The sequence below is a fragment of the Palaemon carinicauda genome, chromosome 30, assembly GCF_036898095.1.
Source record: "Palaemon carinicauda isolate YSFRI2023 chromosome 30, ASM3689809v2, whole genome shotgun sequence".
Taxonomy (NCBI): domain Eukaryota; kingdom Metazoa; phylum Arthropoda; class Malacostraca; order Decapoda; family Palaemonidae; genus Palaemon; species Palaemon carinicauda.
Genome location: NC_090754.1, coordinates 24,837,638 through 24,863,295, shown reverse-complemented (window position 1 = coordinate 24,863,295; position 25,658 = coordinate 24,837,638). Strand labels below are relative to the sequence as shown.

Below are 25,658 nucleotides of genomic sequence, written 5' to 3'. Positions count from 1 at the left end.
GCGCTCTCCAAGAGGTCCTTGACGGATCCCCAGGTTTCTTCAGTCTGCTCTTTCTTGTGAAGAAGGCGTCTGGAGGCTAGAGACTAGTCATCGACCTCTCGGCTCTGAACAAGTTTGTCAAACAAACTCCGTTCAGCATGTAGACGGCGTACACAGTAAGACCGCAAGATTTCATGTGCACACTGGACCTAAAGGATGTGTACTTCCAGATCCCAGTCCATCCGTCTTCAAGGAAGTACTTAAGATTCACCCTAGACAACAGAAAGTACCAGTTCAAGGTGCTGTGCTTTGGTCTCTCCACAGCACCACAAGTCTTCACCAGAGTGTTCACCCTAGTATCATCTTGGGCACACAGGATTGGCATCAGTCTCCTCTGTTATCTGGACGACTGGTTAATCCTAGCAGACTCGGTGTCAACCCTTCTTTAACACCGAGACAAACTTCTGAGATTTTGCTAAGATCTGGGGATCATGGTAAATCTCGAGAAGTCTAAACTGCTTCCCACTGAAAGACTGGTATACCTAGGCATGATAATAGACACCACTCTCCACAAAGCCTTCCCATCAGACGGCAGGATAGCAAGGCTGAGGAAGGTCGCAAGACCTTTTCTCAGACGAGAAGAACTTCCAGCCCAATCGTGGTTACGTCTCCTCGGTCACCTTTCATTGCTGGCCTGTCTAGTTCCCAATGGTCGCCTCAGGATGAGATCCCTCCAGTGGCGACTCAAATCCCGGTGGAATCAAGCGTACGACTCCCCGGACATCCAGATCCCCATGGGACCTGCGGAACTGATGGATCTCCAGTGGTGGGTGGCACACGAGAACCTACGAAAGGAATGGATCTTCTCGTCCTCCCCCCGGATTTGATGCTGTTTTCGGACGCTTCAAAAAAAAGGGTGGGGGGCCCACATGCTGCACCACACGACCTCAGGCCTCTGGTCAGAATCAGAAAAGTACCTCCGCATAAATCTCGTAGAGATGAAGGCCGTCTTTCTGGCCCTTTAACAGTTCTAACAGTACCTGGCAAGTCACTCTGTGGTGGTGATGAGCGACAACACCACAGTAGTGGCCTACATCAACAAACAAGGAGGTACTAATGAAGCCACCAAGAGAACTCCCTCCACGACACAATCTACTCAAATAACCACATGCCAACATCTTCCACAAAGCCGTAGGTTCACTACGGTTTCACGCCTGGAGACTATCCAGCATATCCTTTCTGAGAGAGGATTTTCGCAACAAGTTGCGATCAGGATGTCTGGACACCTGCAAAAGTCTTCAGCAGCAGTCTACCAGGAAAAGTGGAGAGTCTTCTGTGGTTGGTGACGTAGGAAGGGGTATCTCTCCACTTGATGCCACTATTCCAACAATAGCGGAGTTCCTTGTGTATTTGCGTGAAGAAATGCGCCTTTCAGTCTCGGCAATGAAAGGCTATCGCTCAGCCTTAAGTCTCGCCTTCAGGCTGAAAGGAATGGACATTTCCTCATCGCTAGAACTTTCTCTACTCATATGTAGTTATGAACTTACCTGCCCTCAGTCGGAAGTGAGACCTCCCCCATGGAACGTGGTTCGAGTTCTCAGGTCTCTTAAGAGACCTCCCTATGAACCATTACACCAGGCATCAGATCACCACCTAACCTGGAAGACGGTATTCCTGCAAGCTTTGGCCTCGGCCAAGCGAGTCAGCGAACTTCATGGTCTCTCGTATGACATTGCCCATTCAAGGGGAAGGGGGGAGGTAACGTTCAGCTTCGTCCCCGAGTTTATTGCTAAGACTCAGAATCCAGGAGTAGCGGATCCTCGATTCGACTCCTTCCGGATTTCTAGTCTCCGTACTGTAACAGATGACCCAGACCATCTCTTACTATGCCCAGTAAGGAGCTTGAGACTGTACCTCAAAAGAACAGCCGCAGCCCGTTCTCGCGTGCCAGCACTATTCGTCAGCACAGGAAGGACTAAGAGGAGGGTCACCAAGAACACCATCTCTGCATGGATTCGCAGGGTCATTGACCTGGCTCTGAATCCAGACCCTCCTCCATCACGTCGCCCCAGAGCACATGATGTCAGGGGCATAGCTACATCCCTGGCCTTCAAAAGAAATTTTTCAGTGATGCAGGTTCTTCAAGCTGGGGTGTGGAAATGTCAAACAATATTCACATCCCACTACCTGCAAGACATGACCCACAGGAGCCTCGATAGTTCTCAATCGGTCCTGTGGTGGCTGCACAACAGCTGGTTTAAAACCTCAAGCTCCTTATTGGACAAGTAGCAGAAGGCTGAGGGCATTGTTACCCAGTTTTAGTCTGCATGAATGAAAAGGTTTGACTGGCCCTTATTCTATTCTTCATCATCCCCTCTCTTGGGGAAAGCAGCATCCTGGGTTCTCTGCATAGCTGACCTCAAACCACTGCAGGTAAACCATGCTCCCTTGTGTTCCTAGTATTAATATTAATACTGTTATGTCCCCATACCCTGACGAGGTTGTATTGGGAAAGTCCTAGTCTACAAGTTTCCATCTAAAGAACTTCAGAACAACTTTCTAGGACGAGTCACACTTCTTCATACCTTCACACACAGCTTGCGTAGGCCTCAGACCTTGCGTAGCAAGGTTCTAGCAAGGTGCAGGGACTCCTTATTGCTTGGGTGCTTACACACTCAAAATAAGGAGTCCCCGGGCAAAGCCAAGAGGCAGACTGGCTGGGACGTCCACCCTTCCTAATGGGTGAGTCACCCCTATTAAATAGCATGCTTTGTATTCCAGTTATGGAACAAATGACAAATTCATAGATAATTTTTATTTTTCCTAACTATACAAATCTTAGCTATTTAACCAAACTTGCCCGCCAGCCCTATCCCCCTTGAAGTCCTACCTCCAAGCAAAGTCAGCTCAAGCACAGGTGTGTGAGGGGGGGGGGTAGCAAGCTACCCTCCCCTACCCTCGCGGCGTCAATGACCTTAGATGTCAGGATGCCTGAAAACTTTAAATCAATCAATCCCCTACCCTCGCTAACTAGCGGTGTGGGTAGTAAACCCTCGTTAAAAATTAATGGCTCGTCATTTCAGCTACGCCGAAAGTAATACCCCTATTAAATAGCTAAGGTTTGTATAGTTAGGAAAGATACAAATTATCTACGAATTTGTCATTTTCAGTGCCTCTCTTCAAAAAGGCACCACCTCCTTCCTTTAAATCTGCCACACCTCAGATGAACAGCCCAAGGCTTTCATCTCGGGTAGCATCATTGCCAAACTTGGGGGAAGAATTCTATGCTAGAGAGCTGCTGAATGCACTTGTCACAATGGAGGTACATAATCCTATTAGCTCTCCAACTTTCAATTGAAAAAGAGGAAGACCGCCATCTCTCTTCCCTCTGAGAAATACTAAGTACCCATTGCAAATAGGCCCAATATTTTCTGGAAAAAAAAAAAAGATGAACTTTCAACAAAATTAAATCAATCAAAAATTCAAGTTGAGGTCCACCATCCCCTCATCATCATGGGGTCAAAAGAACATAAAAAAGGCACATGTTTAACCTAGTTTATCAAGACCCTCTCTAAAGAAGCATACAGGAAAAAATTTTTGAATCAAAAATTGCAAAATGGGAAGACCCATGGATAGTCAGGATTTAAGGGCCAAATATTGAGAATTTGAGCTCCTCATTCATGAGCACTCCCCTATAATTGTATGTCTACAGGAGAGTAAGCTTGATGCCTCTTCTCTTTGTCCTCAAGAGTATGTTAGCTATAAGACACCATATGATCAACAAACAGAGCCATGGCGGAAGTCTTATATTTGTTCGTTGAGATGTTCCCCAAATATCTCTGTCTATTCGTACTCCTCTGCAGGGAATGGTTGTACAAATTAATATAAGGAGGAAATACACAATTTGCTCTTTGTACTTGCCTCCAAATGGTAACATTATGTATGATAATGTAGTAGAGGTGATTCAACAAGCTCAACCTTTTGTTTTACTGGGAGATTTCAATGATAGACATCCTTTATGGGGCGATGTTTAGCAAACGCAAGGGGTAATACAGTTTTATATCATAGGTTATGGAGAATGAAGATGTAGGACTCCTTAGTACAGGAGAGCCCACACACTTTCATAACCAGACAAGTACCTGGTCATGCATTGACCTTTCAATTGCAAGCTCTAACTCCTTTCTCAATTTTGATTGGCAAACCTAAGACAGTTGGCATACCAGTGATCATGCACCAATCATTTTTAACCGACAAAAATCCACCTTTACAGAGATTAAAGGTCAACGGATCCCATATGTAAGTGAAGCTAGATTTATAGGATTAATATTTGATTGCAGGCTGACATGGATTCCTCACTTGAATAGAAATGTCTTGAGGCTCTGAATCTTTTAAAAGGTCTTCTATTGTTTGGTATTGGCTTTGGTGGCAAAGACTTAAGCCTATCAGACTGCAACACTTGTAAGGCTTTGTAAATATTTTGAGTTGCATCCAAAATCTCTGCAACCTTATGGTTATTGGGTAAAACCATTAGTAAACAATCTTGATAAAGCTAGAAATAAAATGCCCCCATTTAAGATATCAGCCCCTCCATGGAAATTACTAGATATCTTTTTGTAAAAATTTTATTAGTATAAAAAGGACATGACTGACATAGAAGCCAGGTCTCTTTTTATGGAACATGTTGAAGAACATAGGGAATAGATGGCTCCAAATCTGATGCTGGCGTTGGATTTGGAGTATATAGTTGTGCTTTTAATTGTAGGGGTTCACTTCCTGTAGTCTCTTATATTTACTGCTGAACTATATGCCATACTAACTGTTATTGAGAAAAATAATTAAAAGATGAGAGCAATTTTTCCATTTTTAGTGATGCAAGAAATATCCTACAAGCTTTAGAAGTTTTTAATTCCAGTAACTAGTTTTAATTTTGGAGTAACTGAGAGGTATAACTGTTCTATTTTGCTTGGTTCTGGCGCACGTAGGTATGTCTTGAAAATGAGAAGGCAGATTTACTGGCTAAGAATGCTGCAGCAGAGTTGCTACCAGGAAGGTATCCCATTTTCTCTAATGATTTTTTTCACTTAGCTTTAGGAATTTTATTTATAATAATTGGCAACAGCATTGGGATAGTTTAGTTGAAAATAAGATGACAAATAATGAATGTTATATGTCCTTGGAGGTATAGGAGGATGCCTTGGAAGTGGGAGACTACTATTTGAAGTCTGGATTGGTCACACTCGGCTGACACACGAGTTTCTGCTGACTGACCAACTCCAGCCATATTTCAACGACTGTTGGGTACACTGGACAGTGAGGCGTTTATTGACCGAATTCCCCACTTATAGCACCGGAAGAAATAGATATCTATTTGAGGCTCGAGGTGTGGATGGCAGGTTCATCCTTGCCAAGATTATTGGGCAGGATGTATTGTACAGTACTATGCTAGTGGTATTTTCAGATTTACATCTGAGGTAGGTCTTCTGAAAGCTATTTAAATTTAATTGGGATATCTTTGCTTTTATTGTTTTAAATTGAATACTCTATTCTTTGTAACAAACAATGTCGGCATCAATGAACTTCGATGTCAGCATGCCATAAAATTCTAAATCAATCTATCCGAGGGAGACTTAACCCCTACACAACCTTCTTCAACAACCATACTCAGAGATCTTTCACAAGACAGTTGCATCCCTATGACTTCAGTACTGGAGGTTATCCAGCATCTCGCAGAGAGGATTTTTACACGCTGTGGCGAAACGTATGTCTGAGTACCTCAGAAAGTCTTCTATCACCATCTACCAGGCAGTGGACCTCTATTGCTCTTGGTTCCGTGGACTGGGTATCTCTCTTCTCAGAGCCACCATGTACCTGATCAATGAGTTTTAGTTATACTCCCAGGAGGAAAAAGTTTGCACTGTCTTGATGGTGAAAGGCTATCGCTCAGCCTCAAGTCTAGTCTTTAGACTGAAAGGAGTAGACATTTCCTCCTTAACGGAATTGTCTATGCTCATACAGAGTTTTGAGCTTGCCCTCTGTTGGAAGTGAGACCACCTCCTTGGAACGTAGTGAAGTTGCTACATTCTTTGAAAGGAGCTCCTTGTGAACCAGTAAGTTAAGCATTAAATCGCGACTTGACTCAAAACTTTCTGCTCACTCCACTCGCCTGTGCAGAGTTTTAGTGAGTTGTATGGTCTTTCTTATGACATTGCCCATTCAAGTGGATGAGGTCAAGTAACACTTGGCTTTTTCCCTTAGTTTATTAAGACTCAAAATCCGGCTGTAGCAGACTAGGTTTGGGTCCTTCCAGATTTCGCGTCTTGGAGGAAGTAACTAATGATTCTAACCTGCTGTTATTATGACCTGTGAGAGTGTTAAGGCACTATCTCAAACTTACTCATGTCAGGTGTTTGTCATGTCATGGACATAAGCATGTCCCAGGCGTTCAAGAGAAATTTCTCTGTGGCGCAGGTACTCGAATCGAGAGTGGAAAAGGCAGACTACCTTCACCGTACACCACTTATAAGACGTGACCCACACGACCCTAGATACCTTTACTATACAGTTATTCCCCTACATTCGCGAGGGTTAGGAACCAGACCCCCCTGTAAATAGCTCAAATTTGGGAACATTTCAAAAGCCTTTTGAAAATACTTATAACTGCTTATTTTGGTTTATAAAACGTGTAATAACATCAAGAAATTTAAATAATTAGAATCTTATAAGAATAGTTGACATTTTCCAGAAAAATATTCTGAATGTGGCTCAACACCAATTAACAAACTACCAAAACACATTACTCCTGAACAATGCCATTCACATACAAAATATACAGTAGTGTACTTTATTAATGTTACCCTTATTGTAGGGATATAAGTTTTCTATTATGCATTACCAAACATTTTTCTTTTATTCGCTCATATTTCTAACCCTAGCTAATTTATCAAAGTAATACAATAGATACCTACCTGGTTTTTTTTACAAACACATTTTTAAGCTATTCTATTGTAATACAAGCAAGATTCATTGAAGATAGTCAATAAATAACCTACCTGTTTTTTTCTATACTCATATTTTTAAGCAAGATTCCTTGATGTTAATATACTGTATATACATATACTGTACATATATATCATGGGTGTAAGTAACTAAAGCACAACACACACATGCATGTGCATAGTATTTTTTAATTATGTTTTTGGGCTCAGGCCATGTCGTCCTGATGGAAGGTTCATATAAGTAACTTCCTAGGGTATATTTGACTACAGTGATATTCACAGAGAATTTACCTTTAGGTCTCAAGAATTCTAACTCCTGGCGCAAATATCCTTAAAATTTCTCATAAGGATATCGCATAAATTAGGGGACGTATATCTTGATACGACACATAGCGATCTTCACCCCGAATAGCATTTTCACTTCGAGGGGGAAAGTGGCAAAATTTTGAAGGGGAGCCGATATCAAGGTTACCCTTTTTCCCTTGAGTATCCAGATGGCGCTGTACGTCGCCGCCATGTTTATTCCTATAAGTGTAGCGCTATAGCTTGGTGATTTTCCCTGTTGCTCTTTCGTGTACGCTCTACTTTTTGGATTTATCATGCAATCTCCAGCCTCTTCTGACTCTGGAAAGTTGAGTGTTTGATCTTTACATTGTATAAATTTTAGCTCCTGCCTCACAGTGAAATTAGGTTAATTTAAGTGAGAGAGCTTTGCCTTAACTGGAGGTGTCATGGGCGCTGTCGTTCATTACGCATGAGTTATTTAGTTAGCCTGAAAGACTTTCCTGGTATTAATAGCATGAATATCTTGAAGCTATTCAGTCTTCATTGCTATGAGTTAATTATATTATGCCGATTGTATTCTTGATAGTTTCGGTGATTTAGGTAACCGAACCTTTCTTGCGCTAGGCTTCCTAGCCTATGCGTTTTAGTTTACTTTCATGCATGATATAATAGACATTCCTAGTGTAATAACAATTAAATGAAGCTATTTAGGCAATTTATACGTGTAAGATACATTGATTGCATACATATATTCCTCTTCTGAGATCGTATACGAGAGAGTTTCGGCGATTATGGTACAGTAGTCGATTCTCACCCGCCGCTAGGCTACTAGCCTAGTGGCTTTAGTATACTTTCATACATGTTCCCCGGTTAGCCTCGTGTATCGTTTTATCAATTCAGGCGGAGATAGATTTCTCCTAGAAGTATTATATAAACCGATACTCGTCTCCAGTAGAGATTTAAGGGTAATCCCTCCATCCCTCTGATCGTAGCCTTAGGCTATAACCCTAGTTGGTCTTGCCTTGAGTAGACACTCAGGCATGACTAGGCTAGGGTTTTCTGTCTCTTCCCTTGGCCGGCAGATAGCAGGCTTTGGGTTTCGGTCAGAACCTCGGAGTATACAGTATGGTCTTTTGCCGGCAGCCGGCCGGCAGGGTGAATGGGCATTCCCCTGCCGGACTAGGCTGCCGGCATAGGAGGCTACACCTCCCTAGGCCGCACTTGAAGTGGTTGTACGATGCTGCCACCTTCTCCCTGCGGTCTAGTGGACTAGTCCTGTGCTCGCAGACCCTAGGCTGAAGAATAAACATTCTTCTGCCGCCTAGGATGGCGCCGGCACTGGAACTCCGTTTCTCCCTTGTTGAGAGAAGGTGGCAAGTTTTCCGCCGTCCCCTTAACTGTATTGGCAGACCCTAGGCTGGAGAATAGATATTCTCCTGCCGCCTAGGATGGCGCCGATACTGAAACAGAGTTTCTTAGTGGTTAGGTAGGACCGGCAACCCTACCGGCTCCTTCCACACCTCATATAGGACCCTTTTCCCTCCCCCCTCTGTCCTTTAGTGATGGCCTAACCATTGCAACCCTTTGGCCGGGGCTCCTACACACAGCGGCTTAGTCGTTCAGCTTTCCCTTATGAACGCAAGGTTCCGGGAAAGCTGTGCCGGCGGGAGACCCCTACACGGTAGAGTGTTCTTTAGTCCTCTCTTGGACTGCCATCCACATACCAGTGGCCGGCAGAGACCAGCAATGGTTTGCATTTGGGTGGAAGCCTGAATGATACATTCTCCCCTTCCATTTGAACCCTCATTCTGGAGGAAGGCAGTAAGACTGAGTACTTACACCCTTATTTACTGTTAATACACATTTAATAAAGTCCCCTTCACTCCTTGCTCTCTCTCTCTCTTTCGGCTAGTGCCTAGCCGGCAGTTGCCAGCGGGGTTGATGCTGTTAGCCACTACCCCGGCTGGACCAGTGCGCCGGCAGCCGGCGTCTCGCCAGCCGGGCTGATGCTGCCAGCCATTACCCCAGCCGGCAAGGCGCTGGCTGGACCAGTGCGCCGACACTACCCCAGCCGGCAAGGCGCTGGCTGGACCAGTGCGCCGACACTATCCCAGCCGGCAAGGCGCCGGCTGGGCTTGCCAGCAACATGCCGGCTAAAACTACAGAATATGATTATACAGTACCCAGTATATTTGCAGTATAGATCATACTGCAGACAGAAAACTATAGTATATAATATACAGTAGTTATTTTCCAACATACCCTGTGTATCCATGCACAGTCTATTGTTGAGAGCAATTATATATGAAAAGAAAAGATTTCTTTCCACATATTGATAGATGATCAGTTACAATTTACCCTCATTATTAAAACCTTTGGAAAGTCAGTGTTAAGTTACACTTATCTATCCTTACAGGTTAGAATTCTTCCATTGGGTTTCCTGAATAGGAAAACTAGGTTTTAAACAAAAAACTTACCTGCTGGTTATATAAGAATGGCTAAAGTCCCTGGACGCCTGGCAGAAATTCAAAATCTCGCGGCAATCGCAGATATGCCCTCGCGGTAGACAGGCCGAACTATTCCAACCAATTCAGACCTTCTCTGCCGCCATTGCTGGCTGGAATGATTGAAATTCACTCGCAACCTACTTTGATTTGGACGGTTTATTTGGTTATGTACACTGTCTTTTGGTTTTAGGCTTTCGCTTTATTAATTTCTCTTTCATAACTTGAAATCTTTGTTGTTTTGGGTTTATTTAGATAGTTTTGACCCTTGTTTATGTTTTCATCTCTCATAACTTTTCAATATGGCCGACCCCTCCCCTGTATATAGGAAGTGTATATAGGATGTCATACTCGTCTTCCTAAAGCTTCAGTTGATCCTCATACGATTTTGTGAAATGTAGGGGTAATACTTGTACTTTTGGGGATCGGTGCGAAAAATGCTTTTCTTTGACCGAAAGTGAGTGGTTAGCTTTTGAGCGCTATACTCGGAGACTAGAGAGAGATAGAATTAGATGCAGTTCTTCTCGTTCTGTAGATTTACCTGTATCCAATGTCATTGATCCTAATCCTTCCCCCGTAGTGGTAGATCAAGAACTGAAGGAACCTACGATGAAGGATATGTTGTCTGCGATTCAAGCTCTCGGCGTAAGAGTTGAATCGCTAGCGGCGGACAAGAACCAGATTATGTCCGAAATTAATTTGCTTAAAAGTTGTCGCACAGGCGACCTGTCAAGTGCGAAAAGTTTGGCTAATGTGTTCAGTGTTGTAGAGGGTGCGTCTGCACTATTCTGTCGGTCGCCTAGCCTTAGACCTCTTTCAAGCTCCCGAACCCATGGGAGAAGTAACGTCGAACGGCGAAAGGGAACGAGAGGCGTCATCGCTCGCGCAGACGTCCCCTCGAGCATTCCTGATGTCGTATCACAGGTTGCTCACCCTCACCATAGGATAGGTGAGGTTAGTGCATTATTGCCTTCTTTGGATGAAGTGTCGCGTGATGAAGTCTGGCGTCAAGCCTCTAGACCTCTTAAGAGAAAAGCAGACGCAGTGGTGCATCAACACTATTCTCCTCCGCAAAAGCCTGACTGTAGCCATTGGGATACATCTGAGCGTTTTCAGTCCCTTGGCGAGGGTTTGCCTGCGAAACGCTCTGACGGGAGTTCTGATATAGATAAAGGTTTGGTTCAGTCAGTTTCGGAGCTGATCCCTGGTTCATGCACCGCTGCTTCCATCAGACTGGTGTTCGTCTGAAAGTGGGGAGCGATGAGGAAGGCGAATTTGCGTTGGAGGAGGCTGAACGTGTGTCGCCTAAGGGTGATCCCAAATGGTCTATGCTGTTGGGCATGAAGCAGCAGCTCTCGTCGCTTATGTAATCTTATCTGTCTGCTGTTGGCAGTGCGGTTGGGCGTCGGTCTTCCGGTTTAGACGTGTTGTCGGATAGGCGGCCTGTTGATTCCGTTAATGACGCGCTGTCGCACAGGCGGCCTGTTGATTCCGGTAATGTCACGTTGTCGCACAGGCGATATCCCAGCCGCAGTGTTCAACGACAGGTTGAGGTGGATGTGTCTCGTCAGGGACCTGCTTCTCAGCATCAATCGACTGCTCATAGCGCCGAACGTTGGTCTTCCAAACGCGACGACGTTCGCCAAACAACGGAGCGGGCCGCAAGGCGGCAGGACAGAAGCAGACGTGATACGGAGCGTCGCGTCAGTCAGACGCCACGCGTCAGTTAACCCATGACACCGCACGTCAGTTTACTTATGACGACAAACATCAGTCATCCCATGACGCCGCGCGTCAGTCTACCCACGACGGCACACGTCAGTCAATCCATAACGCCACACGTCAGTCTGCCCATGGCGGCACGCGTCAGTCTGCCCATGGTGGCACGCGTCAGTCAACCCATGACGCCACGCGTCAGCCAACCCATGATGCCACGCGTCAGCCAACCCATGATGCCACGCGTCAGCCAACCCATGACGCCACACGTCAGTCGACCCTTGTCGCCTCGCGTCAGTTGGATACTATTCCACAAACAACGTGACAACAAGCGCAAGGCTAGTGAACGTTATGCAGATGGGAATATTGAACAGCGCAAACGCACGCACGTCAGTGCTCACGCGTCTACGCGGCGGCTGATGTTCTTTCGGAGGAGGAGCCGGATGAGGTTTTCTCCCCGGATGAACCGTTGGACGAGATCTCGGAGGAAGAAGAGGATAAACCACCTCAACATTCGGTGGACCTTAAGAAGTTAATGCTGGTCTTTACGGAGTTATTCCCAGACCATTTTACTCCTGTGGCCCCGCGTTCTCCACCTTCGGAATTTACCCTTGGTAAAGCAGCAAGAGCGTCTATATTCACGAAGATGGTACTATCTCGCTCCTCTAAGAGGGCGTTGAAGTTAATGGGAGTGTGGATGAATTCGAAGAAAATCCTTGGCGAGACGTGTTTCGCTTTTCCTCCTGCCAGACTAGCCTCCAAGTCTAGTGTTTGGTATGAGACAGGAGAAGTCTTAGGCTTGGGAGTTCCTGCCTCTGCCCAGGGAGATTTCTTGAGCCCAGTAGACACTTCACGTCGGCTAGCTATGAGGAAGACTAAAGTGTGGTGGTCTATGTCTGAGTTCAACCATCTCTTGAAAGGCATGTTCAGGGCTTTCGAAGTGTTTAATTTTCTGGACTTTTAACTGGGAGCCTTGGGAAGGAAAGTGTTGGTAATGAAGGGCACTGACACTAGTAACCTCATTCAACTAATGTCATGCATGGACAAGGAAGTTAGGGACAGTTCAAACGAATTGGCTGCCCTATTCACAGCCGGAGTTGTCAAGAAGAGGGCAACTATGTGTTCTTTCCTCTCCGTGGGGGTCACTCCTTTTCAGAGATCTGAGTTACTTTTTGCGCCGCTGTCTTCTGCGCTATTCCCTCAAGAGTTGGTAAGGGAAGTTGCCGCTGCACTGACCCAGAAGGCTACCCATGATCTGGTTGCCAAGACGGCTAGGAAGGTGCTGCCTACTTCATTCCCTTCCCGTTGACCAAAGGAAGTTACTTCGTTTCCTCAATCCGCTCAGCCCTTTCGTGGTAAACCTGCCGGAAGGGGTAACTTCAGGCCCGACGGGAAGAAGTCCAAGAAGAAAGGAGCTAAATCCAGTCGAGGCAGCGTCTGACTGCCCTCTCCTTCAGACAGCAGTGGGGGCCAGGCTGAATTACTTCTGGCAGGCCTGGGACAAGGTCTGGCAGCCAACAAGATAACTACGTGTAAGTCGGCCCTGACTAGACTTCTTCTATACGCCTTCCAAGTGGACCTGACGAACGAAATCTTTAACAAGATCCCGAAGGCATGTGCTAGACTTGGGCCTGTAGCTCCTCCGAAGCCAATTTCATGGTCCTTGGACAAGGTCCTACATTATGCTTCAACCGTGAACAATGAAGATTGTTCTCTTAAGGATCTAACTCAAAAAGTTATTTTCCTGTTCGCTATAGCCTCAGGGGCCAGCGTTAGTGAAATAGTGGCCCTATCCAGAAACGAGAGCCATATTGAGTTCACGGAAGTGGGAGAACTGAATCTTTTTCCTGATCCAACCTTTCTTGACAAAAACGAGCTACCCACTAAGAGATGGGGTCCCTGGAGAATCTGCCCTCTGAAGGAAGATATTTCTCTGTGTCCAGTAGAATGTCTAAAGGTCTACAGTGAACCCTCGTTTATCGCGGTAGATAGGTTCCAGACCCGGCCGCGATAGGTGAAAATCCGCGAAGTAGTGACACCATATTTACCTATTTATTCAACATGTATATTCAGACTTTTAAAACCTTCCCTTGTACGTAGTACTGTTAACAAACTACCCTTTAATGTACAGAACACTTAATGCATGTACTAAAGTACCCTAAACTAAAACAGGCACAAATATTAAAGGCGATTTTATATCATGCGTTTCCTAAACACGCTAAAAAGCACGATAAAAAATGGCAACCAATGTTTAGTTTACGTTTATCTCTGATCATAATGAAGAAACAAACTCATTTAGTGTACACATATATGTATAGGTTAGTTTTTGCATCGATTATATTGATTATACAGTATGTTGATTTTGTTATTACCAATGTTTTACTTAATTTTTCTTAGGACTTCCAAATGAAATGTTTTTCTTTATGACGCCGCCTGAAACGACGGCGTCATAAAGTACTGTACGCTCAGTAAACAACCACGCTCAGAACAAAGAAGGCATTTAACGCGCATGATGAAAGTGATAAATAATGATATTTACAGTAAAAGCATTTACAAAATATGTTATTACAAATATAATTTACCGTATCTATATAAAATCATACAGTACATACTGTACGTAGCAAAGCAGGAAAACAATTTACGAGAGAGAGAGAGAGATTGTTTTACGTACGTAAATGTAAATTTTAAACAAAAAAAATATGATAGGTTACAACATGTATACTGTACTCTTCAGACTTTTAAAACCTTTCCTTTAACTTAATGCATACAGTACTACAACTATAAAATAGGCACAAATATTAAAATGTTAGAATATTAAAGTAAAAAATAAAGATTGTTACTGTACTCACCACGAAAGAAGTTCAAGAAAAACTTGAATGATGATGGCGATGAATTTGCTGCACAGTAGAAATGATGATGATGAAGCTGATGATGTCTTCTACTGTGCAGCCAATGATAGTATTTTACGTCAATTCAGACGGAGGTGTCTTTTCCTGGGACACCTCTTCAACTTCTTCAATTTCTTCCGAAGGCGTACTAGCAGGAGGAACTGGCTCTTTTTTGCGAGGCTGGAAGAACATTGTGATCGGAAGTTGCTGCCGCTGCTTCTTTTTTCGCTCTAAGAGCATCCTGTAGGGAGTCATGATGTCATCGACCTTGTTGGAGAATTGCATAGACCGAACCATATCCTCGTCCCACTCTTGCAACATTTCTTTCGCCTCCTTTATATGGTTGCAGAACTTGGCAAGCCGTTCTAATGTTAAGCCCGTTTCTTCGACATTTTTTTGGGTCTCTTCCTGTATTTCACTGTCTTCTTCGCTTGCCGATTACGTCAGGTCTTCGAGGTCTGCGTCAGTTAGCGGCTGGGAATGGCAGTCCAACAACTCGTCGACGTCTTCAGTCGTCATGTCGCCAAACCCGTCACCTCCAATTATGGCAGTCAACTGCACAGATTTGCGTATTGCAGAGTGTTGGATTTCCGACGGAGTAAATCCCTCGTCGTCGTAAACAATCTGGGGCCACAACTTCTTCCAGCTCGCATTCACGGTTGCAGGTTTCATCTCTTGCAGTGCCTTCTGAATATTCTTCAGGCACGTGGCTATGGTGAACTGCCGCCAGTACGCCTTCAAGTTAAAATCTTCATCCTCATCATCTTGGGCAGCATCCACACACGCAACGAGGTCCGCCAAGGTGTCCTTCGTGTAGAGGGCCTTCAACTCCCTGATAACCCCCTGGTCCATCGGTTGAATTAATGACTGGTGTTGGGTGGCAGGAACTCAACCTGAACGCCCTCACGCGACAGGTCAGTTGCGTGTCCACCAGCGTTATCCATAAGGAGAAGGATCTTGAATGGCAAGCCCTTCTCTACGAGATATTCACTGACTTGCGGGATGAAACACTGGTGGAACCAGTTGGAGGTCAGCATCTTCGTAATCCATGCTTTTGGATTATGCATCCAGTACACGGGAAGGAGATTCTTGTTTTTATTTTTCAAAGCGCGAGGATTTTTCGACTTATAAATAAGCCCCAACTTTAGCAAAAATCCAGCAGTATTGCCACACATCACGAGGGTAACGCAATCCTTGAATGCTTTAAAGCCAGAGGCTATGGCTTCCTCTTTGAACAGGAAAGTTTGCGACGGCATTCTCTTCCAAAACAAGCCGGTCTCATCCATATTAAAGACTTGTTCCGGCTTGTATCCACCTTCGGCGATAATATTCTTGAACGTCTGGTTCACGTAAGTTTCAGCAGCGGCAGTGTCAGCCGAAGCAGCCTCGCCATGCAGGGAAACGCTTTTCAGGGCGAAGCGTTTCTGAAACTTTGCGAACCATCCTTTGCTGGCGGAAAAACGTTGTTTCTGAGGCTGGGAATCAGTGGATGTCCCTGGTTGAGGTTCATCTGCATCATCATCATCTTCAGCATGGTTGCCATCATCGTCTTGAGGTTCCTTTGCCGCAAAATTCTCATACAAGCTCAAAGCCTTTGTTTGGATGGTGTTCGTATCCAAGGCTATGTTCTTCTTCCGGCAGTCGGCAATCCACACAGCTAAAGCACCTTCCATGTGTACGATCGTTTTATTACGCGTGGTAACGACTCGCTTTGCTGATCTGCTATAGGTGATTGCAGCCGTCTTTCTAATGTTCGCCTCGTCCTTCTTGATATAGCGAACGGTGGATTCGTTGATTCCAAAATGGCGGGCTGCAGACGCAAAACTTCTACCGTCTTTCAACATATTGAGAAGCGTCACCTTCTCAGCAATCGTCATCATCCTTCGGTGGCGTTTAGGCTCACTACCAGCCTTAGTAGAAGCAGAACGCTTGGGAGCCATTGTACAGTAGGATTTAACAGAAAGTTCAACAAAAAGTTCAACTTAAAACAGTCGCACACAGCACAGATTAAAGTTCACAAACTTAACAACGTCTACTCAGCGATACGGCGTAAGAGAAAGTGGCCGCGAACAGAGCCTGGAAGCTGGAGATGCAGGCAAAACACCAATCACAGGCTAGATAACAAAACTTGAGTTCTGATTCGTCATCTATCAGCGCTTGAACCAATCACAACCCGTCTTATATGATGTGTAGGTTACCAATTCAAAGTACAAGATACCCCGCGTATACTGTACGTACAGTATTAATAATAATAATAATAAATAATGATAATAATACAGTAATAATAATAATAATAATGATAATAATAATAACAATAATAATTTTATTAACAACAACAACAATAATAATAACAATAATAATAATAGCTTTACGTATGCTATTTTATGCTTTTGTTGTATGATGTGTGTCTCTCTATCTCTCTCTCTCTCTCTCTCTCGTACGCTTATTCGAAATGTGATTTTTGCAACAAAGAATATTATTGGATGCAGTACTACGTACGTATACATACAAAAGATTCATGGAAAAGAAGCACATCCATTACATTTGTAGTACAGTAGTAGCCATCAGCAGCCTTACACCATTTTAATATGGTATGACTGCATCTGATTTGCGTTTCATGTTCGATTTAATTTTACTACGTACTGTATACAGTACTGAATTATCGTATGATCACATTCTCTTTTCGTGTTTTATTTCTTTCTGTGCTGAATTATATATCATATGTAATGCAATGAACAATCAGTAAGAGCAGATATTACTAATTACAGTATTAATGGAATTACAGGTAATGAAATATCATATTTGGGGTCTTCAGATATCGCGGTATTTTCGAAATTTCCGGAAAATCCGCGATATGTATATATATATGGGTTATGGAAAAAACCCGCAAAGTGGTGAATCCGCGATGGTCGAACCGCGAAGTAGCGAGGGTTCACTGTATATATATATATATGTATATATATATATATATATATATATATATATATATATATATATATATATATGTACACATATATTAAGCTTTTATTTTTTTTATTTTTTTAATGGCGATGTTTCTACATCCGTTATTGCCACTTGCGTGGATGGTTTTACATCCGTTATTGCTGCCTGCTTCGATGAATGGGAGGAGATATCACGGTTGGGAGTTATTTGCATTCAAAGCTACATGTGAGAGTATTGAATGATCTCGGCCATCCCGAAGATGGTTTGGACCTTTTTGGCGGAACTAATCTCAACGGTTGGGTCTTTGGAATCTAGGTGGATCCAATGCTAGGGTTAGGACTCTCGGGTTCTGGCCGGAAACCCATTATTACAGATATGGGGAGGAGGATTCCATAGTTTCTTGGTCTCAGCCCTAACAGGTGAGTTCAGCTTACACATATATCTCTACAGTATATATGTTTTGGTGCTATCCCTTGGGTAGGGTATGGAGTGGACCATCTCGGAAGTATATTCTCATTGTGCCGATAATGGAGAGTGCAAATTTCCTTTTTGACGTGTAATGCCTTCTCGAGCAGGTAAATCAAACCAATTACCTTCCCAATTTCAACCCCGTGTACTTGGATTCTTTAAGCAACGACCCCCCCATCTCCAAGATACGCTGACACTCCCCCGGCTCTATTGACGGCAATTTATTCAAACAAAATTCCATTGACGACTTGATTACTAAAAAGGACCATTCTTTGAATATTTGTATAACGGTAATTTTGGCAACACGGGAAAACTGAAAATCCTGCACGTTACCCAAATTCCATTGGAAGCCAATTATGATGTACTATACAAGATATTGAATGCTACGGGTTAATAAATGAAATTAGAATGAAACTTCAAGATGATGAATGGGATTCTTGGTCATCTCTTTCAATAGCCATGAAGCATTCAACACTAGCCGTAACATTATTAATATTAAAGTTGGTAATTTGAATATTAAGAGTGCTCCATGTGATGGGGTACCTAAAGATCTGGATGTCTACAGACCGGCAGACTGGATTGTTAAAGTCTTAAGAGATAGTAATGCCATCCCAGAGAAAGCCAAAACTGCCAATGTGGCTTGTTGCTCAATCTAAAGGAGGTAAGATCAGCAAATTTCTTCAGAGTAGGGTAGGAACGATAGAACCTGGAGATATATTGCGATTCGGGAAGAAAAATCACTTAATAAATGCCAAGTCATTCACACAGTGTTATATTGTCCAATTTAAAGACAGACCATGATGTAAAATTGGAAATCAAACCCCATCTAAACTAGATATGGAAGGGGAGTGGTTTTCAATAGACACCTATATGAATTCACGGAAGAGGAGATATTGGCTGCGTGTTCATTAACAGTGTGGAAAGTTCCTAAAGTACCTGGAACTTTAGAGATAATCCTTACTTTCCAGGAGGCTGATGTACCTTTCCACATTTACATAGAAAATGAAAGGATTAAAGTTCAACCTTTTAAGCAGAAGCCACTGCAATGTTTTAATTGCTTTAAATTTGGGCACCAAAATTTGTAAGAATGAAAAAAATTGTTATAATTGCTCCAATCTTTACCATGGAGAATGTACACTTGAGGCAAGGTTCTTTAACTGCAACTCTAATCATAAATCTACTTTAGGAGCTGCTAGCTATATACGTTAGAAGAAGCTGCCCTTAATAAATCCATTATTGAGCATGTAAGCGTAGGATATTACAAGAGGTTATTAAATAAATCGGCTACCTATGCAAAGACATTGAAAACAGGAAAAAATGTTTCCCAGGAGTCATCTAATCCACCTATTACTGCTAGTAATTCTTGAAAAAGAAATTCACCAGCTACTGGTAAAGTGCTGCAGGGTGAGGCAAGAATATCTCCTCCTGAAGATTTACCATTGTGTTTTAACAGTAAGACATTGCCCACTACTATCCAACCTTTGTCGCCCATTACAAAGGATAATACTGACCTCCCTCAGGCTATGGCCTTGCCTGATTTGATGGAGGTTACACTTGAAAAAAAAAACTAGAAAAAGAAAAAAAAAAGTTATCAGGTGCACCTGTAGTGGGGAAGATGCTAAAACCTGTTAACTCTCTACCTCCTAATAGGAAAGGAGAGACCTCCATCTCTCTCACCCACTTCCATTTAAAACACTCAAGTTATGACAAGTAGATATATATATATATATATATATATATATATATATATATAATATATATATATAAATATATATATATATATATATATATATATATATATATATATATATATATATATATGTTATGTGTGTGTGTATGTATGTGTGTGTATATATATATATATATATATATATATATATATATATATATATATATATATAAAACTTAATTTATCAAGACCCTCTTCTAAGAAGCCTACAAGAAATATTAAATCGAAGATTGCCTATGGGAAGACCTCATCCAAGATGTCTTCCATAAATAGACCATAGTTTTTTCTTCCATTTTGCAATGGAATTGTCAAGGTTTAAGGGCCAAATATGAAGAACTTAAGCTCCCAATTCATGAGCATTCCCCCATAATTGTATGTTTACAGGAGAGCAAGCTTGATGTTAATACACCTTGTCCTCGAGAGTATGTTAGCTATAGAACACCATATAATCCACAAGCAGCGCCATGGTGGAAGTCTCCTGTACGTTCATCGAGATGTTCCCCAAATATCTTTCTATTCATACACCTCTGCAGGCAGTGGTTGTACAGATTGATATAGGGAGAAAATATACAATTTGCTCTCTGTACTTACCTCCAAATGATAAAATATTGTATGATAATTTAGTAGAGGTGATTCAACAACTCCCTTGACCTTTTCTTTTAATTTAGTAGAGGTAATTCAACAACTCCCTTGACCTTTTCTTTTACTTAGAGATTTGAATGATAGACATCCTTTATGAGGCGATGTTTTAGCAAACATCAGGGGCCATGTTATATCATTAATTGTGGAAAATGAGGATGGGACTCCTTAATGCAGGAGAGCCCACACACCTTCATGTTCAGCTATGTATTGACCTTTCAATTGCAAGCTCTTAACTGCCTTCTTGATTTTGATTTGAGGGCATTAGATGATTGGCATACTAGTGATCATGCAATGGAAGATGAAATATCATTGGAAGGAGAAAGGATTAATGAGGTAGAATCTTTCAAGTATTTAGGAACTATGATCTCCAATGCAGGGTCTTTAGAATTAGAGTTTAGTGAAAGATTGAAAAAAGCAAATCGGACAATGGCTTGGTTGAGTAAAATTTGGAAATCAAATCGCCTGAAATTACATATAAAAATCAGAATATATATCAGTTTAGTGAGATCAGTGTTGCTCTTTGGACATGAGTCATGGTATGACAATGAAACAATCTCCAATAGACTCAGTAGATTTGAGAACAAAGCCCTCAAAAGGATATTGGGAGTTGAATGGCAGGACAGGATTAGAAATGAAACTATGAGAGATTATTCGAGTGCCATAAGTGGACAAGGTCATGATGAGGGGTAGATGGAGATGGTTTGGGCATGCTCTTCGCACTCCCCAAGAGAGATTAGTTAATCAAACGTTCAGCTGGGCTCCACAAGGGACTAGAAGAGTTGGAAGACCCAGGCCTACATGGCTGAGGACTTTGAAGTGCAAAGTAGGAGATGATAAATTATTATTGTTGTTGAAGATTATCTGGCCCTTTTGGCCAGACACGGGCTTTTGCAATCTTGCAGCCCGTAGGTGTTTAGGTAGGATGTATTTGGATAGTTAGTTGGGTGGGGGATATTCTGCAACATTTATTTTAGGATATTGGGATAGGTTTTAGGTTGTGATGGGTTGTTTGAGAAAGGAGTAATTGACTGTGGGAAGGGGATGCCTTCCCATGAGCCCACTGGCTCCAGTCTTAGTTAGAGAGAAAGAATTATAGTAGCAAGTCCCGATAAGTAGGAGAGCTCGGGAAGGAGTTGAAAAGCTTATAGTTGGAGAAGTTGATATAGGTGAAGTAAAAAAACTTTGTAGTGGTTTAAGCTTAAATTGTGAGATTTCAGCTGAGTGGGAGAGAGCTGAAAGAGGGGACTATAGCAGTTTTAGTAGTAGAGATAGGATGGAATAAAAAAAAATTCCTGTACCTGTGAATAAGTAAAGAAAAAAAAAGTAAAAATAAAGGTTACTTATGATTTTATTTATTTAGACTTACAAAGGTGGTTTGGAGGGATGCCTGAACTGAAAAAAAAAAGAAAAAAAAGAAGAGAGATTAAAGGTGAAAAAGGGGCTGGATATCAAAAAGACCGCCAACGGCTCCGTTCCCAGTTCCAGCGTTGAAAAAAGGACGGGAAGGCTAAACTGCGGAATGGAGGAGTCTTGAATTAAAAGCTCAAGATAGAGACGACTAGTGAAATCTAACCGAGGCCCTTTGCGTCGATAGGCATAAGAAGAGATGATGATATCATAAATCCTTTCTAAATTCTCTTAACTAATCAGCATTCACAAGAAACACACACAGGTATACACCTTACCTGGGCAAGCTGAGAAAGGCATGCATGCCAGTGTGCTTTATCAGCTCTTACCTTGCGAACGCCCGCACCCCATCGTGGGTGTGCACAGGTAGATCAGTCATCTGTACGAGCTGAGAGAGGCGCACTTTTCTAGCTCTCTCCTTGTGATCGTGCACACTCAGCTGGGCAAACTGGAACTGGTGTGCATACCAGCGCACACAGGTTGGCTATACCTCGCTTGTATGGGGTAAACAAGGCGCGCATGCCAGCGCACTTGATCACCCTTTCCCTCGCCATTGCACACAGGTGGGTTTTGCCTTACTTGAACAAGCAGGATTGCACCTATGCACTGGCTCATTCTTCGCCTCGCCATTGTCCCGGACTGGTGAACAGCACTCGCTTACTTCAAGAGCAAGAGCATGAACTCGACTGCGTGCTTTGATCTTCTTGCCCTCATCCCATCCTAGGCACTTCACCCAGGCCTTGGAAGCAGGCGCACGTGGTGCAATCGTGAACAAATTTGTTTTCAGAAGTTGCCCCTTGGATTCAGGATCTAGTTTAGGTAGTGAGGCAACCTGTCGTAGGACCAACCGACCTTCCACCTAAGCTTCGTTCTCTGGGGATTCCCAGCATTCCATTGGAATCCTCACGGGAGGAATGTCCCAATGGACCTCAGCCAGTCTAGCCTAGCTAGGCAGCCTCCTCCTGCCCCTCTCAGGTCTTCGAAGTATGAAGATAACCTTAAGACCAAGGATCTGACCAGCCAGGATTGCACTTGGGAGAGGCTAGGCATGATTCCCATCTTGCCTAAGAGGAGGAATCGGAACCAAAGAGCTTTCACTCCCCATCCAGGGACACAATCCACTGTCTGACTAGTAGGGGATTGAGGTCACATAGGGAGATCTCTCTCATGAAGATGTATAGAATCTCTCTTATTGAAATGGGCCAACCTGAACCTTCTACCACAATGGCAGAGGTTCCTCGGTTCCTCCTCCTGCCCACTACAAAGTAGCAAGACCTGCATAGTCAACATGGAAGGAGATTTCTTCCATACGGGAAGAATTTGACTTTCGACCCAGAGACAGGAAGGACGCGAAGACTACCCAAGAATTGGCGCTAAATGGATGAGCGTCAATCATGAGGGGAACGTCTTACAGGCCTAATCGCCTATGCAGGACCAAAGCATAGCGGACATCCCCCCTAGAGCTCAGTCCTCTACTAGGAGGAACCAGGACGACGACAGTCACCCTCCACGTGTTGCTATGGGTGCTAGTTCTGAGGAGGAAGAACCATTTGATGATGGGTCTGAACACTTAGGCTGAGCAACTGCCTGCCCAAAGATATTTGTACTTGAGCTGAAGGGTGCTGACCGCAGCTTTATGCAGGTATTGATGTATCCGGAATGTCATCAAATTAGGGGAATCTGATCAGATCCTGACTGAGGGACAGGACATGGTCCTTGATCTCTTCGGATGTGCCAAAGCTCACCAGAACTAAGGTCGCTTTGCCTTGGTCCAGGGGGTGCTGAGGGGGGCGAAGAAGAGAGCATATGCCCAAGTGGCAGGCACATCACAGGTCCTTGGTTCTATGGACTTCTCGTTCACCTTTTCTGCCATATATACGACAGAGGAAGTACTATGGAATGGTTGAAGATGATCCATCCCCTCTTCCACATGATCTGGCCATTGACTCTCTGACATAAGGTTCTTCTCTGGTGGCCTCAACTTGGAGCGGGTTGTGAAGAAGTGGTCTTTGCAATCCGTTTTGAGGTTGAGGAATGGTAGAATACCTTGTTAAAAACGAGGACTTCTCTACCCCCTTGAGGAAGGAAGCCCTCTTCACCTTGCAGCTCTCGAGCGTGCGGACCTTAGAGTTTTTAACCAAGAATGTGGTCAATCAATGGATCAAATTCCAGAGGCAGGTGCCAAGGAGGGAAGCGATGAGGCTTCCCAATGCCCCATTGTTCGGCTCTTCCCTGTTTAACAGGGAGAACATCAAGGCAGTCACAAACAAGTGGAGAAAAGCGGTCCAAGACTCACTTCTCTAATGAGTCATGACCTCTCACTCCTACCCCTCGTCACCTCCACCTCAGAGACACTATTCATTCATGGCTCAAAGTCGAAGAAGAGCGTACCCAAGAGGCAGATAGCTCAAAGTCGAGTCCATGCATCCCTTTTGATCTAGGGGTTCCAGAAAGGGCAGAGGGAGTAAGAAGTACTGTCGGGGACGGTCCCGCTAGGATGGGTGTTCCCCCGTCCAATCCATCGGTAGGGGGATGCCTGAAGAGCAAATGACGTAGGTGGATGCATTACGAAGCCAAACTGTGGTCGTTTTCCATGTTGAGAAAGGGGTACACCATCCCTTTCGTCAGCTCTCTCCCTCGTCTGGCGCTTCATCCAATGATGTCAAATTCTTACGCAAAGGGATCCGGGACCCGGGACCCGCGAAGGAACAGGACCTTCAGGCCTATGTCCAAACCATGCTAAAGAAGGACGCTCTGCTCAGTATAATCATATACAGTACTGTAGTTGTTTAAGTAAAATAAAAATAAATTAATTTTATCTTTACTGTATTACAATGCAGTACTTCCATCACCAAAACATTTGTTTTGGACAGCTAGGATTGTTTACATTATTGCTAAGAGATGGCAGTAAATGGTATGATGACGAATAAGTAAAGCTGATTTTATAAACTAAAAACACAGTTATATAACAGTAGCAACAATAAAGATTATAATGTGTGGTAAGAGATTTATAATAAAAGTGTAGTAACATTATGCTGGCCTTGAAGTGGCTGTTCTCCTATTACATGCTGTATATGATAAAAATGCTTTTTCTAAAGGAAATTTTGGGGTTCGCCCTTACATGGGGTTGTCCTTTGCACAAGAATATACAGTATTTCAAATGAAATTATTGAAATTATGCTAATTGGAAAATGTTAGATCAAGTAATAATTGTTTCTTTAAGGAAATATGAAATATCCTGCAGTAGCATGCCTTAATCAGCTAATTTGGAAAGTATAAAATTAAACAGTGGAAAAGATTATAAATTGCTGTTTTTATTTACAAATACAATACTGTACTAAAATTTAAATATTATATACATTATTATTGGATACAGTTGAGTGAAACTCCAGTTTAATCAAGATCCAGTTTACTTTAAATATACAGTATATAGCTGTAATTTTTTACCACAGTAAATGTATATAGTGTACTGAGAGAGCTGGGTCGAGGGAAAGGGAAGTGGTGCAAAGCAAGCCCAGTGTAAAGGAGCGTGGATTATTTGAAATCGCGGTGCAAGATATCGCGGGTATTTGGTTTTTTATTTAATAGGTTTTGCCGTTCTGTGTTTCTCGTATAATTGAAATCGCGAAGTATAAACCGGTTGGCTGATTGTATGGTTAGGAAAAATACAAATTATTTACAAATTTGTCATATTGCTGGTAATTTGTGTCTTAATATTGACTGGCAGCCTTAAACTTCATCTTCGTATGATTAATTATGCATGAGTTGGTAAACAAAGTCCTACTCTGTGGGTGTATGTAACAATACCTCAGCACCTTAGTGTAGTAGATTTCTTTTCTACAATACTGTACGGCTTTCACACTAGATTAGCTACACTTGCAAACATAAATTGGTAGGGGCTGTGTTGATAGGAATTTTTTTTATATAAACTATATAAACCCATCAGTTTATATGCAAGTGTCCGCAACCTACCTAAACACCAATTCGCGGAAAGTTCATACTGTATATAAGGCTACTTGGTGAGAATTTTCTTCCTTTGGAGTGGTTGTTACATGCCGTCGCCTGGCTGAGAAGACAAATTTAAACGTGTTTTATTTGAAAT

The 25,658-nt window shown here is 43.0% G+C and overlaps 1 protein-coding gene across 1 annotated transcript in view; it reads left to right on the top strand.

Moving 5' to 3' along the window:
- Window positions 1-25,658, top strand: part of LOC137622929 (histone H3-like) — an 82,506-nt gene that overhangs the window by 46,919 nt on the left and 9,929 nt on the right. The window lies entirely within an intron of this gene.